Source organism: Oncorhynchus nerka, linkage group LG13, assembly GCF_034236695.1.
Source record: "Oncorhynchus nerka isolate Pitt River linkage group LG13, Oner_Uvic_2.0, whole genome shotgun sequence".
In the NCBI taxonomy this organism is placed as follows: domain Eukaryota; kingdom Metazoa; phylum Chordata; class Actinopteri; order Salmoniformes; family Salmonidae; genus Oncorhynchus; species Oncorhynchus nerka.
In genome coordinates, this window is record NC_088408.1 from 50,419,932 (window position 1) to 50,437,031 (window position 17,100).

The 17,100-nt window shown below is 41.5% G+C and overlaps 1 long non-coding RNA gene across 1 annotated transcript in view; it reads right to left on the minus strand.

Annotated features, from left to right (window-relative positions):
• Positions 1–2,945: 2,945 nt before the first annotated feature.
• LOC115140523 (uncharacterized) overlaps positions 2,946–17,100 on the minus strand; it is a 29,238-nt gene continuing 15,083 nt past the window's right edge. The window contains exons 2-3 of the long non-coding RNA XR_003865246.2: positions 4,166–4,273; positions 2,946–3,666 (exon numbers count right to left, since the gene is read on the minus strand). This is a non-coding gene — a long non-coding RNA (uncharacterized LOC115140523). The remainder of the gene's footprint in view (positions 3,667–4,165; positions 4,274–17,100) is intronic.

Below are 17,100 nucleotides of genomic sequence, written 5' to 3' on the forward strand. Positions count from 1 at the left end.
CACATTATTACAGATGAGCAGATACACTTTAAGGAGCCTCTCTGTCGCTCTGTCTGGCAGAGCAGAGCAGAATTAGCCTCCCAGTCCGGTACAGTGTGCCTCTGTGTGTCTAATAGGGGGTGATGTAAGCAAGCAGTACGGTCTAGACAGATGATAGGGGGTGACTCATCGGTTGGCAGCAGCCTGGCAGGCATTTACACACCTGTGTCCCAAATGGCACTCTATTCCCTATATAGTGCACTACTTTTGATCAGAGCCCATAGGGTAGAATCCAAAGGGCTCTGGTCAAAAGTAGTGCACTATTTGGGGAATTTGGAACACAGACACAGGCAGGGTACCAGGGTTTAATCCCGTCAGTAAATAAACCTGATGAGATCTTCCAGGTTTGGTAATACTACTTCAAGTCAGACACACATACTACAGGTAAAGATTCATATTCATATTTTTGTGCAAACAAACTTCTCCATGGCATATTTTGTAAATATTATTTTCAGTCTCGAAGTTTATAAACTCTTGGGTATTCACTCCCACACATAATCAGATTTCCAGAATAGCTCATTTCGTATTCTCTTTGTTGCAGGATCGTTTTAATGGGATGTTGGGAAAATGTGTTAGTGATGATAATTATGGGTTGCGGTCCAAAATGTCACCCTATTCCATACAATGTACTACATTTGACCATAGCCTATTGGGGTTTGACCAGAGCACTGTAGAGAATAGGTTACCACTTGGGATGCAACCCTGGTAGTGTGCTTCCCCATACCATGGCATGTTTAGAAATGGAGATAAGACTTCAGGAGAAATGTCAGAAAAGGTACCGGCTGCTACGAATCCCTACGAGGAGTGTTTGATAATAACGAGGTAATAATTGAGTGGGTACAGGCATATACTTCAATAGACATCTGCATGATACACATACTAATTGCCTGAAATTGCATTGCTATGCATAGTGTGTTCTACCACCTCGTATTCAAATGAGGATCGGAGATACGTACTCTGCTACTGCACTCATATAATAACAGTGGTTGGAAAAATGTCAACGATGAACAGCATTAACCCTTTGACAAAACACAGAGTGTAATTACTTATATTGTAATGATTTGATTCAGGTCGTAAATGATTAGTGTCAACTATATTTTCAAAATACATGATCTATTGCAAGTATTGGATCTATTAGTGAGGATACAGTGTTTGCGAAATGAGGTAAAATAAAAAATAAATATATATCTGTCTCGAATAACCATGATAATGAGTGCCACTGTGCAGTCACTGTTTTTCATGATCCTTCAAAAGAGGGCACTCCCTAGTCCATAAGGGTAAGAAGACAAAGGGTTTGTTCTGCAGTACACCATAGGGCCCGTCCAAAATGTCACCTATTCCCTATATAGTGCACTACTTTTGATTAGGGCCCATATGATGCCATTTGAAACATAGTCTTAAAACACTTTACATCTTGTTGCAGTGGCTCAGCGTCCACCTATAAAATCCTACAGCATACATTGCCTTCAGAATGTATTCACATCCCTTGACTTTTTCCACACTTGATTTATATTACAGCCTGAATTTAAAATGCCCTCACCTCCTCCCTGTAGGCTGTCTCGCCGTTGTTGGTAATCAAGCCTACCGCTATTGTGTCGTCTGCAAACTTGATGATTGAGTTGGAGGCGTGCATGGCCACGTGAGTGTACAGGGAGTTCAGGAAGGGGCTGCGAACACACCATTGTGGGGCCCCAGTGTTGAGGATCAGCGGAGTGGAGATGTTATTTTCTTCCCTCACAACCAGGAAGTCCAGGACCCAGTTGCACAGGCCAGGGTCGAGATCCAGGGTCTCAAGCTTAATAATGAGTTTGGAGGGTACTATGGTGTTGAATGCTGAGCTGTAGTCAATGAACAGCGTTCTTACATAGGTATTCCTCTTGTCCAGATGGGATAGGGCAATGTGCAGTGTGATGGCAATTGCATCGTTTGTGGTCCTATTGGAGAGATAAGCAAATTGAAGTGGGTCTAGGGTGACAGGTAGGGTAAAGGTCATATTATCCTTGACTAGTCTCTCAAAGCACTTCATGATGACAGAAGTGAGTGCTACAGGGCAATGTATTTTCAAGTATGGCGATGGCTGTTAGGTGTGCTTGTCATCGACAAGGGATTTGTTTTATTAAAAGATCTAAGCACAGGCAAAATCAGCGGACCACCTGCTTTCAAACAGATACTGGGAGACAAATTCACCATTTAGCAGGAAAATAACCTAAAACACAAGGCCAAATATACACTAGAGTTTTTTACCAAGATGGCATGTAATTGTTCCTGAGTGGCCTAGTTACAGTTTTGACTTAAATCGGCTTGAAAATCTACGGCAAGTCTTGAAAATGTCTGTCTAGCTATGATCAACAACCAACTTGACAGAGTTTGAAGAATTGTAAAATATTGTAAAATCCAGGTGTGCAAAGCTCTTAGAGACTTACCCAGAAAGACTCACAGTTGTAATTGATGCCGAAGGTGATTCTAACATGCATTGGCTCTGGGGGTTGAATACTTATCTAAATCAAGATATATTTGTGTTTTATTTTTCATAAATGTTTTACAAATCTAGAATTTGTCTTCCACTTTGAAATTATAGATTGTTTGTTGTAGATTGTTGACAAAAATAAAAATTAAATCCATTATAATCCTACTTTGCAACACAACAAAATGTGGAAAAAGTAAAGGGGTGTTCATATTTTCTGAAGGCACTGTATATGCTATACATCAGGCCCCCTGCAAATGAGATTGCCAGAGACAGCCTGAACCTCCATCCACTTCCTCCCTTGGAGCCATGGGAACATAAACCATCCCGATGACAATTTCTGAATAAAGAAAATAGATAGATTGTATTATCAATATAATGATTATTTATGAACTTGGTAGACACAGGCATAGCAGGGAGAAGAGAGATGAGGACAGGAGTCTTATCATGGTATGATAACCCATTTATGTGCTTTTCAACAGGGGTGATACATCACAGGGACCTGGTACGCACAATAGTTCTATAGTTGCTGTTGATCCTATTGGGAGATTAATGTTAAAGAAATATAACAATGTGCAGGAACTATAGATTCAACATTTAAAGTACTGTGTACATCGAATAACTTATGTTTAATGCAGACACGACAGTAGAGCACTACTAGACAAAGCATTACTTCCTTTATGTCTTCACTCATTCCTTTATTATTCACCTGTCATTCCTTTATTTATGGGCTTCACTCAATGTGCTTGTTTAAAAAGGTGTATCATCACTCCTGAGACAGTATGAGGCAATAACACACAAGCTTGAACTTCATGGAATATATATGGAAGTACAGTTGCTATAATACCTATAAATGTGCGAAATCAAGTCAATAATTGTAGGAGATAGATTTGGGAGAGGTGGAAAACATGAAAGCTTTGAAATACTAATGCATATACATTTACTAATGCATACATCCTTTACAAATAAACAACATTATATTTCTCTGCGTTTAAATGGGGCTCCTCAATATGAGACCAAACAGTTATTTGTAGCAGTGCTGTTCAGTCCAGCTCCTATAGTGTGGACCATGGAGTTTCGACCTCAGAAAAAGTGAACCAATTACCCAGGAAACACCCACGGTGAGCGTGGCATCATCATCCCTGTTCCCCAGCCAGCTGGCCCTGGTGAAACAGATCACAGAGGTCAGAGGTCAGGGGCTGCTAAGTAATTTCCTGTTCATGTACAGTAAACGAGAGCTTGGACAGGGCAGCACTCAGTTCCAAAAGGCAACTTATTACCTACAAAGTGCACTAATTTTGATCAGGGCCCCATATACAGTTGAAGTCGGAAGTTTACATACACTTAGGTTAGAGTCATTAAAACTAGTTTTTCAACCACTCCACAAATTTCTGGTTAACGAACTATAGTTTTGACAAGTCGGTTAGGACATCTACTTTGTGCATGACAAGTAATTTTTCCAACAATTATTTACAGACAGATTATTTTCACTGTATCACAATTCCAGTGGGTCAGAGGTTTATATACACTAAGTAGACTGGAATTTTCCAAGATGTTTAAATGCACAGAAAATTATGTAATGGCTTGAGAAGCTTCTGATAGGCTAATTGACATAATTTGAGTCAATTGGGGGTGTACCTTTGAATGTATTTCAAGGCCTACCTTCAAACTCAGTGCCTCTTTGCTTGACATCATGGGACAATTTATAGAAATCAGCCAAGACCTCATCCTTGGAAGGAATTTCCAAATGCCCGAAGGTACGACATTGATCTGTACAAACAATAGAAAGCAAGTAAAAACACCATGAGAACACGCAGCCGTCATACGGCTCCGGAAGGAAACGCATTCTGTCTCCTAGAGATAAACGTAATTTGAAGCGAAATGTGCAAAGCAATCCCAGAACAACAGCAAAGGACCTTGTGAAGATGCTGGAGTAGACAGGTACAAAATAATCTATATCTATAGCCACATTAAAACGAGTCCTATATCGACATAACCTAAAAGGCCGCTCAGCAAGGAAGAAGCCACTGCTCCAAAACTTGGGGACAAAGATCGTACTTTTCGGAGAAATGTCCTCTGGTCTGAAGAAACAAAAATAGAACTGTTGGGCCATAATGACCATTGTTATGTTTGGAGGAAAATTACACTATCCCAACCGTGAAGCACGGGGTGGCAGCATCATGTTGTGGGGGTGCTTTGCTACAGGAGGAACTGGTGCACTTCACAAAATAGATGGCATCATGAGGACGGGAAAATTATGTGGATATATTGAAGCAACATCTCAAGACATCAGTCATGAAGTTAATGGGTCTTCCAAATGGACAATGACCCCAAGCATACTTCCAAAGTTGTGGCAAAATGGCTTATTAACCTGTTATGGCTGCAATCCCGATATCGGGATCGATATGACAACTACCAGTGAAAATAGAGGGCGCCAAATTCAAACCACAGAAATCTCATAATTACAATTCCTAAAACATACATGTGTCTGATATCATTTTAAAGCTATTCTCGTTGTTGATCCCACCAAAGTGTCCGATTTCAAATAGGCTTTTCAGCGAAAGCACTAGAAACGATTATGTTAGGTCTCCACAATAAGCACAGCCATTTTCCAGCAAAATATAGCATTCACAAAAAGCATGAATAAAGATAAAATTAAAAACTACCCTTGAATTATCTTCATCAGATGACACTCATAGGACTTCATGTTACACAATACATGCATGTTTTGTTTGATAAAGTTCATATTTATATAAAAAAAATCTGAGTTTACATTGGCTATTTAGATTCACTAGTTCCAAAAACATCAAGTGATTTTGCATAGCCACATCGTTTCAACAGAAATACTCATCATAAATGTAGATGATAATACAAGTTATACACATGGAATTATATATATACACCTCTCCTTAATGCAACCGCTGTGTCAGATTTAAAAAAGCAACCCATGCAATAATCTGAGACGGTACTCAGAACAGTAGCCAAATTGGCCTCTATGTTGGAGTCAACAGAAACCAGAAAATACATGATTTATGTTTCCTTACCTTTGATGAACTTCACCAGAATGCAGTCCTAGAAATCCCAGGTCCACAATAAATGCTTGATTTGTTCGAAAATGTCCGTTATTTATGTCCAATTAGCTACTTTGGATAGCGCGTTTGGTAAACAATTCCAAAGTCACAAAGTGCGTCCACTTTAACGTGACGAAATGTCCAAAAGTTCTGTAACAGTCAGTAGAAACATGTCAAACAATGTACTCAATCTTTAGAATGTTGTTTACATATATCTTGAATAACATTCCAACCTGAGAACATTTTACATTTAAGTCATTTAGCAGACGCTCTTATCCAGAGCGACTTACAAATTGGTGCGTTCACCTTAAGACATCCAGTGGAACAGCCACTTTACAATAGTGCATCTAAATCTTTTAAGGGGGGTGAGAAGGATTACTTTATCCTATCCTAGGTATTCCTGAAAGAGGTGGGGTTTCAGGTGTCTCCGGAAGGTGGTGATTGACTCCGCTGTCCTGGCGTCGTGAGGGAGTTTGTTCCACCATTGGGGGGCCAGAGCAGCGAACAGTTTTGACTGGGCTGCGCGGGAACTGTACTTCCTCAGTGGTAGGGAGGCGAGCAGGCCAGAGGTGGATGAACGCAGTGCCCTTGTTTGGGTGTAGGGCCTGATCAGAGCCTGGAGGTACTGAGGTGCCGTTCCCCTCACAGCTCCGTAGGCAAGCACCATGGTCTTGTAGCGGATGCGAGCTTCAACTGGAAGCCAGTGGAGAGAGCGGAGGAGCGGGTTGACGTGAGAGAACTTGGGAAGGTTGAACACCAGACGGGCTGCGGCGTTCTGGATGAGTTGTAGGGGTTTAATGGCACAGGCAGGGAGCCCAGCCAACAGCGAGTTGCAGTAATCCAGACGGGAGATGACAAGTGCCTGGATTAGGACCTGCGCTGCTTCCTGTGTGAGGCAGGGTCGTACTCTGCGGATGTTGTAGAGCATGAACCTACAAGAACGGGCCACCGCCTTGATGTTAGTTGAGAACGACAGGGTGTTGTCCAGGATCACGCCAAGGTTCTTAGCGCTCTGGGAGGAGGACACAATGGAGTTGTCAACCGTGAGAATTAGGTGAGAATTAGAATGACTTCAGATGAGCGATGGAACGCAGGTCCTTCATCTGTGAAAGCATGGTCCACTCAAGGCTGTGGTGACTATTTCCTGTGTCAATCAACCCCCCTTCACATTAGAGTCATCAGACAAAGTTCCACTGACTGCTGACATCTAGTGGAAGGCGTAGGAAGTGAAAACTCATCCATATCTCACTGTAATTTCAATGAGACCTTGGTTGAAAATCTGCCACCTCCAGAAAAAAACAGAAAGTGGAATTTCTCAGGTTTTTGCCTGGTATATGAGTTCTGTTATACTCACAGACATAATTCAAACAGTTTTAGAAACTTCGGAGTGTTTTTTATCCAATACTAAAAACATGCAAATATTAGCAACTATGACTGAGGAGCAGGCCGTTTGATATGGGCACCTTTCATCCAAGCTACTCAATACTGCCCCTGGAGCCATAAAAAGTTAAGGACAACAATGTGAAGGTATTGGAGTGGCCATCACAAAGCCCTGACCTCAATCCCATAGAAAATGAGTGGGCAGAACTGAAAAAGTGTGTGCAAGCAGGAGGCTTACAAACCTGACTCAGTTACTCCAGCTCTGTCAGGAGGCATGGATAGCAATGCTACCGAATACTAATTGAGTGTATGTACATTTCTGACCCACTGGGAATGTGATGAAAGAAATAAAAGCTGAAATAAATCATTCTTTCTGCTATTATTCTGACATTTCACATTCTTAAAATAAAGTGGGGATCCTGGAATTTATACCAGGATTACATTTCCGAAATTGTGAAAAACTGAGTTTAAATATATTTGGCTAAGGTGTATGGAAACTTCTGATTTCAACTGTACATATGAGATGAGTAAAGCAGCATGTAAACATTATTACATTTACATTTACATTTAAGTCATTTAGCAGACGCTCTTATCCAGAGCGACTTACAAATTGGTGCGTTCACCTTAAGACATCCAGTGGAACAGCCACTTTACAATAGTGCATCTAAATCTTTTAAGGGGGGGGGGGGGTGAGAAGGATTACTTTATCCTATCCTAGGTATTCCTGAAAGAGGTGGGGTTTCAGGTGTCTCCGGAAGGTGGTGATTGACTCCGCTGTCCTGGCGTCGTGAGGGAGTTTGTTCCACCATTGGGGGGCCAGAGACCTGAAAATTGCTGTGCAATGACGCTCCCCATCCAACCTGAGTGCTTGAGAGGAGCTACAGAGAAGAACGGGAGAAACTCCCCAAATACAGGTGTGCCAAGCTTGTAGCGTCATACCCAAGATGACACGAGGCTGCAATCGCTGCCAAAGGTGCTTCAACAAAGTACTGAGTAAAGGGTCTGTATACTTTAAAATGTAAATGTGACATTTAAGTTTATTTGTATATATATTTGTAAATAATTCTAAAAACCTATTTTTGCTTTGTCAATATTGGGTATTGGGTTGCAAAGGTTTTGTCTTTAATGCATTTTAGAATAAGGCTGTAACGTAACAAAATGTGGAAAAATGTGCCGGGGTCTGAATACTTTCCAAATTCACTATATTCTGCCGTCCATCACTGCACATGGGCAGTACAAAGGAGAGCTACAAAGTTAAATGTAATATTCTGTACTAGCTAGGGTGTAAAGGAGAAATGTGCTTTCATTTGGCAGCGGTGGCAGGGTAAATCGAGTAGAGAAATTGAGCTCTTGATGAGGCATGAACACTTAGGGCTCTCACTTCAGTCCAGGAATGATTTATTTTAATGGTCACCCAGGGACCCACTGTTACACTGTATTGGAATGTGTTGGCATATTAGAAAATGAAAGCTGATGTCAGGCTGATGTTCATTCTGTTGGTTCATTTAGGTGTGTGAGTCAAAGTAGTAGAGTACAATGAGAGAGATGTGTCTCAAATGGCACATTATTCCCTATTTAGTGCACTACTTTTGACCATAGCCCTATAGGGCTCTTGTCAAAAGTAGTGCACTATATAGGGAATATGGTGCCATTTGGGACAGAGCCTCATCACTGAGAAAATGGCAGAGCCTGAAGCGCGATTGATGTCACATCAATCCGGAAGCTGAGTAGCTAGAGGATTCACACACTAATCTCTGACTACAGCAGGACAGCTCAAGTGTCTGTGTTCCCTAATTAGCACACTTCTTTTGACCAGGCTCTGGTCAACAATAGTGCACTATGACAGGTTATGCCCCCTACCCCAAGGCAGTAATAATGAAAGACAGTTCTGCTTTAAAATAATGACAATATATTGTCAACAACACAACAGGCACAATTTCACAGTTCTCAGAATAGCCTATTGTAACCTACCTCATGTGCAAGTGTAGCCTAGCTTGAAGATAACCAATGAAAACATAGCAATACAAACTAGCAGTCTTACAGCATTTACATCAGATATCCCAATAACAAACTAAAATAAATAAAGAACGACACCCGTTACTGTGTTCATGGAGTCTGTATGAGCGCTGGCAGGGACAAAAATAACAGAAGGAGCCTGCAACGTTGTCACGGTAATATTCTTCTCCTTATGAATGGCTAATTAGGCCTAAATGTGCATTATTCATAGTGCCCCATCTTATCCTTGCACTACTGTGTAATGTCAAACAACTGAAAAGTCCACAACTTTAGATGTCCTCTTCTTTCAGGACATAAGTAAATCACTTCAACTCACATCTCTCCTCTGGTGTCGGTAACAATTCTTATCCATCACTCTGGCTGGTAGCTAGCTCCATCGATTGAACTCACGTTAATCGTGAAGGCGAAAATGACAGTCATTCGGAGGTATGGGAGAATCCTCTTCCAGAACTAGCACATTATGTTTCTCCAACGACACTTATCGTTTTCTCTCTCTCCTCCTTTTGCAACACATTTGCTTGCGCACTCCCTTGCTCCACCTTTCCCCAGGACCTTTTCAGAGCCGGCCGTTACGTCATCTGGCACATAGTAGTCTTGGAAAGTCACGGTATAAAACATCAAAAGCCATATCCCTGGACTCCGCCATACATGCTTCAGATAATACTGATAGACATGCAATGGTGCTGTGCTATTTTGTTCTTTTTTGCATTGTTTGTAACTCATATTGTACATAATGATGCTGCTACCATATCTTATGACTGAAAAGAGCTTCTGGACATCAGAATAGCAATTTCTCACCTTGAACAGGACTATGTTTTTTCTTTAATTAACGCAAAGGATATACTGCCAAGTAAGAATTCGCTGATGAGTAGGTAAATCACCAATACCCTCCGTATTATTAGCCAACGTGTAATCATTTGAAAACAAACTGGACGATCTACAGTTACGACAATACTACCAACAGTACATCATTTAAAAAATATATATATATTGTTCCACTAGACGTGGCTGAACAACAACACTGATAAAATAGAGCTGGCTGCTTTCTCCGTGCATCAGCAGGACAGAGCAGCTACGTCTGGTAAGACAAGGGGTGGGATGTGTGTCTATTGTCAATAACTGCTGTTGGCACGATGTCTACTGTTAAAGAAGTCTCGAGGTATTGCTAACCTGAGGTACAATACCTCTTGATAAGCTGTAGATCACACTATCTACCAAGAGAGTTCTCATCTATATTATTTGTAGCCGTCTATTTACCACCAAAAAGCGATGCTGGCACTAAGGCCGCACTCAACCAGCTGTATAAGGCCATAAGCATACTAGAAAATGCTCATCCAGAAGTGATGAATCTAGTGGCCAGGGACTTTAATGCATGCAAACTTAAATCTGTTTTAGCTCATTTCTAGCAGTATGTCACATGGGCAACCAGAGTAAAAAATCTCAATACCACCTTTTACCCCACACACAGAGACGCGTACAAAGCTCTCCCTCGCACTCCATTTGGCAAATCTGACCATAATTATATCCTCCTGATTCCTGCTTACAAGCAACAATTAAAGCAGGAAGCACCAATGACTCAATAAAAAAAGTGGTCAGAAAGCAGATGCTAAACTATGCTAGGAGTGTTATTCTAGCACAGACTGGAATATTTTCCGGGATTCTTACGATGAAATTGAAGAGTATACCACCTCAGTCATCGGCTTCATCAATAAGTACATCAATTATATCGTCCCCACAGTGACTGTACCTACATACACAAACCAGTAGCCATGGATTACAGGAAATATCCACACTGAGCTTTACATTTGCATGGATTAAAGTCCCTGGCCACTAGGTTCATCACTTCTGGATGAGCATTTTCTAGTATGCTTATACAGCTGGTTGAGTGCGGTCTTAGTGCCAGCATCGGGCTGCCACTTTCAAGGAGCGGGACTCTAACCCGGAAGCTTATAAGAAATCCGCTACGCCCTCCGACAAACCATCAAACGAGCAAAGCGTCAATACAAGAAAATTGTTGTCACTCCCATCTCGTTCCTCGCCCTCATCCACGCGACATTCTCCGCCTGAGTGGCTCGCTTGTGGGCGTGCTGGCAGGATATGACAGCACCTTCAGTTGTGCTTCAAGAATTCTGCATGGCAAATTTTCATGAAGGTCTGGTTATACACAGACAAATTGTTATATGCTATGGAGGTTTCTAATCCAACATCAGGTACCCTAATATGTAAATAATCAATCAAATTTAAGACGGAATATATAGTGTTCAATACCCGAGAAGAAGAACGAGGAGCCAAAAGACTAGTCCTTCTGAGGGATACTTTGAAAGAATACTTCTTAATTTTTCAAAAAACAAGCATGAAACTATTTCTAAAGACTGTTGACATCTAGTGGTAGCCATAGGAACTGCAATCTGGGTCCTAATTATTAGACTTTCCCATTGAAAAGCGTTGAAAAGTCCAATGATCTCAACAACAACAAAAAATCCTAGATGGATTGTCCTCTGGGTTTCGCCTGCCAAATCAATTCGGTTATACTCACAGACATTATTTTAACAGTTTTAGAAACTTTACAGTGTTTTCTATCCAATACACCATGCATATGCATATCCTAGCCTGGGGGCCTGAGTAACAGGCAGTTTACTTTGGGCACCTCAGTCATCCAAGCTTCCGAATACTGCCCCCTAGCCTTAAAAAGTTAATAAAGGTGTCGTGTGTGGCCACGCAGTCATGGGGGAACAGGGAGTGCAGAAGGGGACTAAGCACACACATTTAAGGTTCCCATGTGTTGAGAGTCAGCGTGGCGGGGGTGTTGTTGCCTGCCCTCACCACCTGGAGTGGCCCATCAGGAAGTCCAGCATCCAGTTGTAAAGGGAGGTGTTCAGTCCCAGGGACCTTAGCTTAGTGATGAGCTTCGAGAGCACTATGGTGTTGAACGCTGAGGAGTAGTCAATGAACATCAATCTCACATAGATGTTCCTGTTGTCCAAATAGGAAAGGGTAGTGTGGAGATTGTGTCATCTGTGGATCTGTTGGGGCGGTATGCGAATTGGAGTGGGTCCAGGGTGTCTGGGATGATGGTGTTGATGTGAGCCATGGCCAGCCTTTCAGAGCATTTCATGGATACAGATGTGAGTGCCACGGGGCGATGGTCATTTAGACAGGTTACCTTAGTGTTCTTGTGCACAGGGAGTATGGTGGTTTGCTTAAAACATGTAGGTGTTACAGACTGGGTCAGGGAGATGTTGAAATTGTCAGTGAAGACACTTGCCATCTGGTCAGCGCATGCTCCGAGTACACGTCCCGGTAAACCATCTGGTCCTGCGGCCTTGTGAATGTTAACCTGTTTAAAGGTCTTACTCACATCAGCTTCAGAGAGTGTGATCACACAGTCGTCCAGAACAGCTGGTGCTCTCATGCATTGGTTCAGTGTTGCTTGCCTCGAAGCAAGCATACCAGGCATTTAGCACATCTGGTTGGCTTTTGTCACTGGGTAGCTCGTTGCTGGGTTTCTTTGAAATCCGTGATAGTTTGCAAGCCCTGCCACATACGACAAGTTTCAGAGCCGGTGTAATAGGATTAGTTCTTAGTCCTGTATTGACCCTTTGCTTGTTTGATGGTTTGTCGGATGGTGTTGCGGGATTTCTTATCGGTGTAAGAGTTAATGTCCCACTCCTTGAAAGCGACAGCTCTAGCCTTTAGCTCAGTGCTGATGTTGCCTGTAATCCATGGCTTCTGTTTGGGATGTGTATGTATTGTTACTATGGGGCCGACATCATCAATGCACTTATTAATGAAGACGGTGACTGATCTGGTAATCTCTTTTATTAGTGAAACTGTTCTCTATATTAGCATCCGCTTCATCGGACCACTTCCGTATTGAGTGCGTCACTGGTACTTCCTGTTTGAGTTTTTATTTGCAAGTACAAATCAGGAGGATACAGTTATGGTCAGATTTGTAAAATCGAGGGCGAGGGAGAGCTTTGTAAGCGTCTCTGTGTGTGGAGTAAAGGTATCTAGATTTTAGTTGCACAGTTGACATGCTGTAGAAATTATGTAAAAAGGATAGAGTTGAAGGGAATAACAGCCTATTTTGATTTAGTTTTTTTTGCTCTGATCTTAACAACGTTAGGGCTGCAATCCCGTTAACGGGAATGATATGACAACAGCCAGTGAAAGTGCAGGGCGCCAAATTCAAAACAACAGAAATCTCATAATTAAAATTCCTCAAACATACATCTATTTTATAACGTTTTAAAGGTAATCTTGTTGTTAATCCCACTACAGTGTCCGATTTCAAATAGGCTTTCCAGCGAAAGCACCACAAACAATTGTGTTAGGTCACCACCAACTCACAGAATATTTCAGCCATTTTTCCAGCCAAAGAGAGGAGGCACAAAAAGCACAAATAGAGATAAAATGAATTACTAAGCTTTGTTGATCCTCATCAGATGACACTCATAGGACTTCATGTTACACAATACATGTATGTGTTGTTTGATAAAGTTCATATACAAAAATCTCAGCATACATTGGCGCGTTACGTTCACTAGTTGCAAACACATCCGGTGATATTGCAGAGAGCCACATCATTTTACAGAAATACTCATTATAAATACAATTGTTAGACATGGCAATATAGATATACCTCTCCTTAACCTGTAGTGACGTCCAGCCCGTGAACAGGACGGTTATCATCATCTGACACTAATTATCATAACGCAACAGACATAAATCTTCCTAGAAAATCTTCCTATTCATGAAAATCACAAGTGAAATATATTGGAACACAGCTTAGCCTTTTGTTAATCACCCTGTCATCTCAGATTTTCAAAATATGCTTTACAGCCAACGCTAGACAAGCATTTGTGTAAGTTTATCATAGCCTAGCATAGCATTATTCCTTGCTAGCAGCAGGCAAACTTGTCACGGAAATCAGAAAAGCAATAAAATTAAATCGTTTACCTTTGATGAACTTCGGATGTTTTCACTCACGAGACTCCCAGGTAGACAGTTCATTTTTTCCCAAAATATTATTTTTGTAGGAGAAATAGCTCCGTTTGTTCTTCACGTTTGGCTGAGAAATCGCCCGGAAATTGCGGTCACCACAACGCCGAAAAATATTCCAAATTAGCTCCATAATATCGACAGAAACATGGTAAACGTTGTTTAGAATCCATCCTCAAGGTGTTTTTCTAATATCTATTCGATAATATATCCGTCGGGACAATTCCTTTTTCTCTTGGACCAATTGGAGTAATGGCTACCTCTGCACTTGACGCGAGAATCTCTCTCGGAGCCGCCATGTGACCACTTACGCAATGTGCCCCCATACGGCTATTCTTCAACAGAAATGCGTCACAATGCTGTAGACACCTTGGGGAATACGTAGAAAGTGTAAGCTCGTTGATGGTACATTCACAGCTATATAGGGAGTTATTGGAACGCAGCGCTTTCAAAACCTGGGGCACTTCCGGATTGGATTTTTCTCACTCTTCGCCTGCAACATCATTTCTGTTATACTCACAGACAATATCTTTACAGTTTTGGAAACGTTAGAGTGTTTTCTATCCAAAGCTGTCAATTATATGCATATTCTAGCATCTTTTCCTGACAAAATATCCCGTTTAAAATGGGAACGTTTTTTTTCTTCAAAAAATGAAAATACTGCCCCCTAACACCAAGAGGATGCAACCGCTGTGTCAGATTTCAAAAAACTTTACGGAAAAGAAAACCATGCAATAATCTGAGACGTCGCTCAGAAAATAAATAAAATGATCCGCCATGTTGGAGTCAACAGAAATCACATAATAAATACTCCCTTACCTTTGACGATTTTCATCAGAATGCACTCCCAGGAATCGCAGTTCCACAATAAATTACATTTACATTTAAGTCATTTAGCAGACGCTCTTATCCAGAGCGACTTACAAAATGGTGCATTCACCTTATGACATCCAGTGGAGCAGCCACTTTACAATAGTGCAGCTAAATCTTTTAAGGGGGGGGGGGTGAGAAGGATTACTTTATCCTATATAAATGCTTGATAACGTTGTTCGATAATGTCCATTATTTATGTCCAGGTAGCTACATACCTTAATAATGCCTTATGAACCACCTGTCTTCGATGACAATCCATCAGGCCACTATGAGGTCTACCTGTGTCAATTCTAAGCTTCCTGAAGCAACCGGAAGTGGTTAAAATCACCCTAAAAGTGTTTTTCCATACCCAACCTGATGTTTGATAAAAATAGAGAATTCAACCCTGTGTAAATCAGTCAGTTCTTAACGTATAGACTTAAAACTCAGGATTCTGTAAAAGCATACCCCAATGAGGATATGCGTTCACGTTCAGCTTCCTGTGCCAACCGGAAGTGCAAAAATTGGTGTCATAGGGGCTGTTTCGAAGGGTTAAAAAAGTCAGATCTTTCCAAAACTTCACATGTGTGATTAGGCAAACCTCATGAATGTAAATCAGTCATGTCTCCCATAAAATTTCCAAGAAAAACTCACACACACACACACACACACACACACAGCTTGGACGGAGTGACACAGTGTGGTGCGTAGAGACAGACAGAGCCTGCAATAGTTACCTTTGTTCGAACTAAAATAAAAATGTTGAAACCTGTTCTAGAGCTCAGGTCGATAGTGCGTGGTGAGTTATGTGGCTCTAGAAAGTTCTCAGACCGAGAAACAGCCTCGTACATTTGCAATGACTTCAATTCATTTTGACCATTACGAAAATTACGACATTTATAAAAGTCCCAGAGTCGCAAGACTAGGTCCATTGAAACCGGCTCGGCCCATAGAGACAGACACCAACGTTTCTGTCCGATAGCTCATTCAAGGACCCCGTAGCAAGGCATGGAAAAAAGTGGATTTTCAGCACCAATTAAGGTCTTGCTCGGGCACCAAATGACTTATCGTGCCGAAACTTGGGATTCAGGGTTGCCTCAGCTAGGCCTACACATAATGTCAGAACTGGACCCGCAGCTAGAACGTAACTACGTGTTTTACGTTTTTATTATGGTTTGAACAGAAGGCCCTGTGAATTTTGGGCCAGCTCTGAAGTATGTGATAGTTGGCTTCTAAACGAGTTGGAAAAAGTGGGTGTGGTGTCAGTTTGTATCAGTTTGGTGTCAGAATGACATCTAATTGACTGATGGACGTTGACTTGCTGGATTGACTTTTGTCCATTTGCAATATGTTTAAACAGTGAGGTACAATCACCAAAATGACATTCTGAAATCAACACCAATGAGCGATGGAGAGGAACCACTATCACTGCCCGGCCGTCCCGAGTTCATCAGGCCAGTCAATTTAGCATTTCTGCAGGATTTTTGAGCATGACAAATTCGTGATGCTAAATGCCCATTGAAACATATTGCAAATGCAGGTGCATATGGGGGTGATACGTTTTTGAAAAAATGTTTTACTTTTGGGTCTTGACTTGTGTTACATTTGCAATATGAAAAATCACAGTGGAGTGCACTCGCCATCTGTTGGATTTTTGCAGTGTTACACTTGGCATACCATATGGCATTTGCAATCAACTTTGAATGAAACAACGCCAAATTTAGTGGTATTGGACACCATGTATCTGGTTTGTGCAGTGCCAATGACTTCCCATTCATTTTTGTACATTTCAGGGATGTGTTCCCTTACTTTTGTTAGGGCGTTTAGTACACAAATCCAAACGCTCGTGCAGGTCCATCCGAACGTCGGATGAAAACTTCAAAAGGTTATATTACAGGTCGAAGAAACTTGTCAAACTAAGTATAGAATCAATCTTTAGGATGTTGTTATCATAAATATTCAATAAAGTTCCAACCTGAGAATTCCTATGTCTGTAGAGAAGTCATGGAACGCAGGTCGCTATCATGTGAAATACGCTTGACCAGGACCTGGCTCTCTACCAGAACACTGACTCAAAGAGCTCCCATCCGGCTGCACAATACAGTAGAAGCCTCATTCAAGTTTGTAAAGACAGTTGACATCTAGTGGAAGCCCTAGGAAGTGCAACTTTATCCATATCCCACAGTGTATTCAATAGGGGCTGGGTTGAAAATCGACCAACCTCAGATTTTCCACTTCCTGTTTGGATTTATTCTCAGGTTTTTGCCTGCCATATGA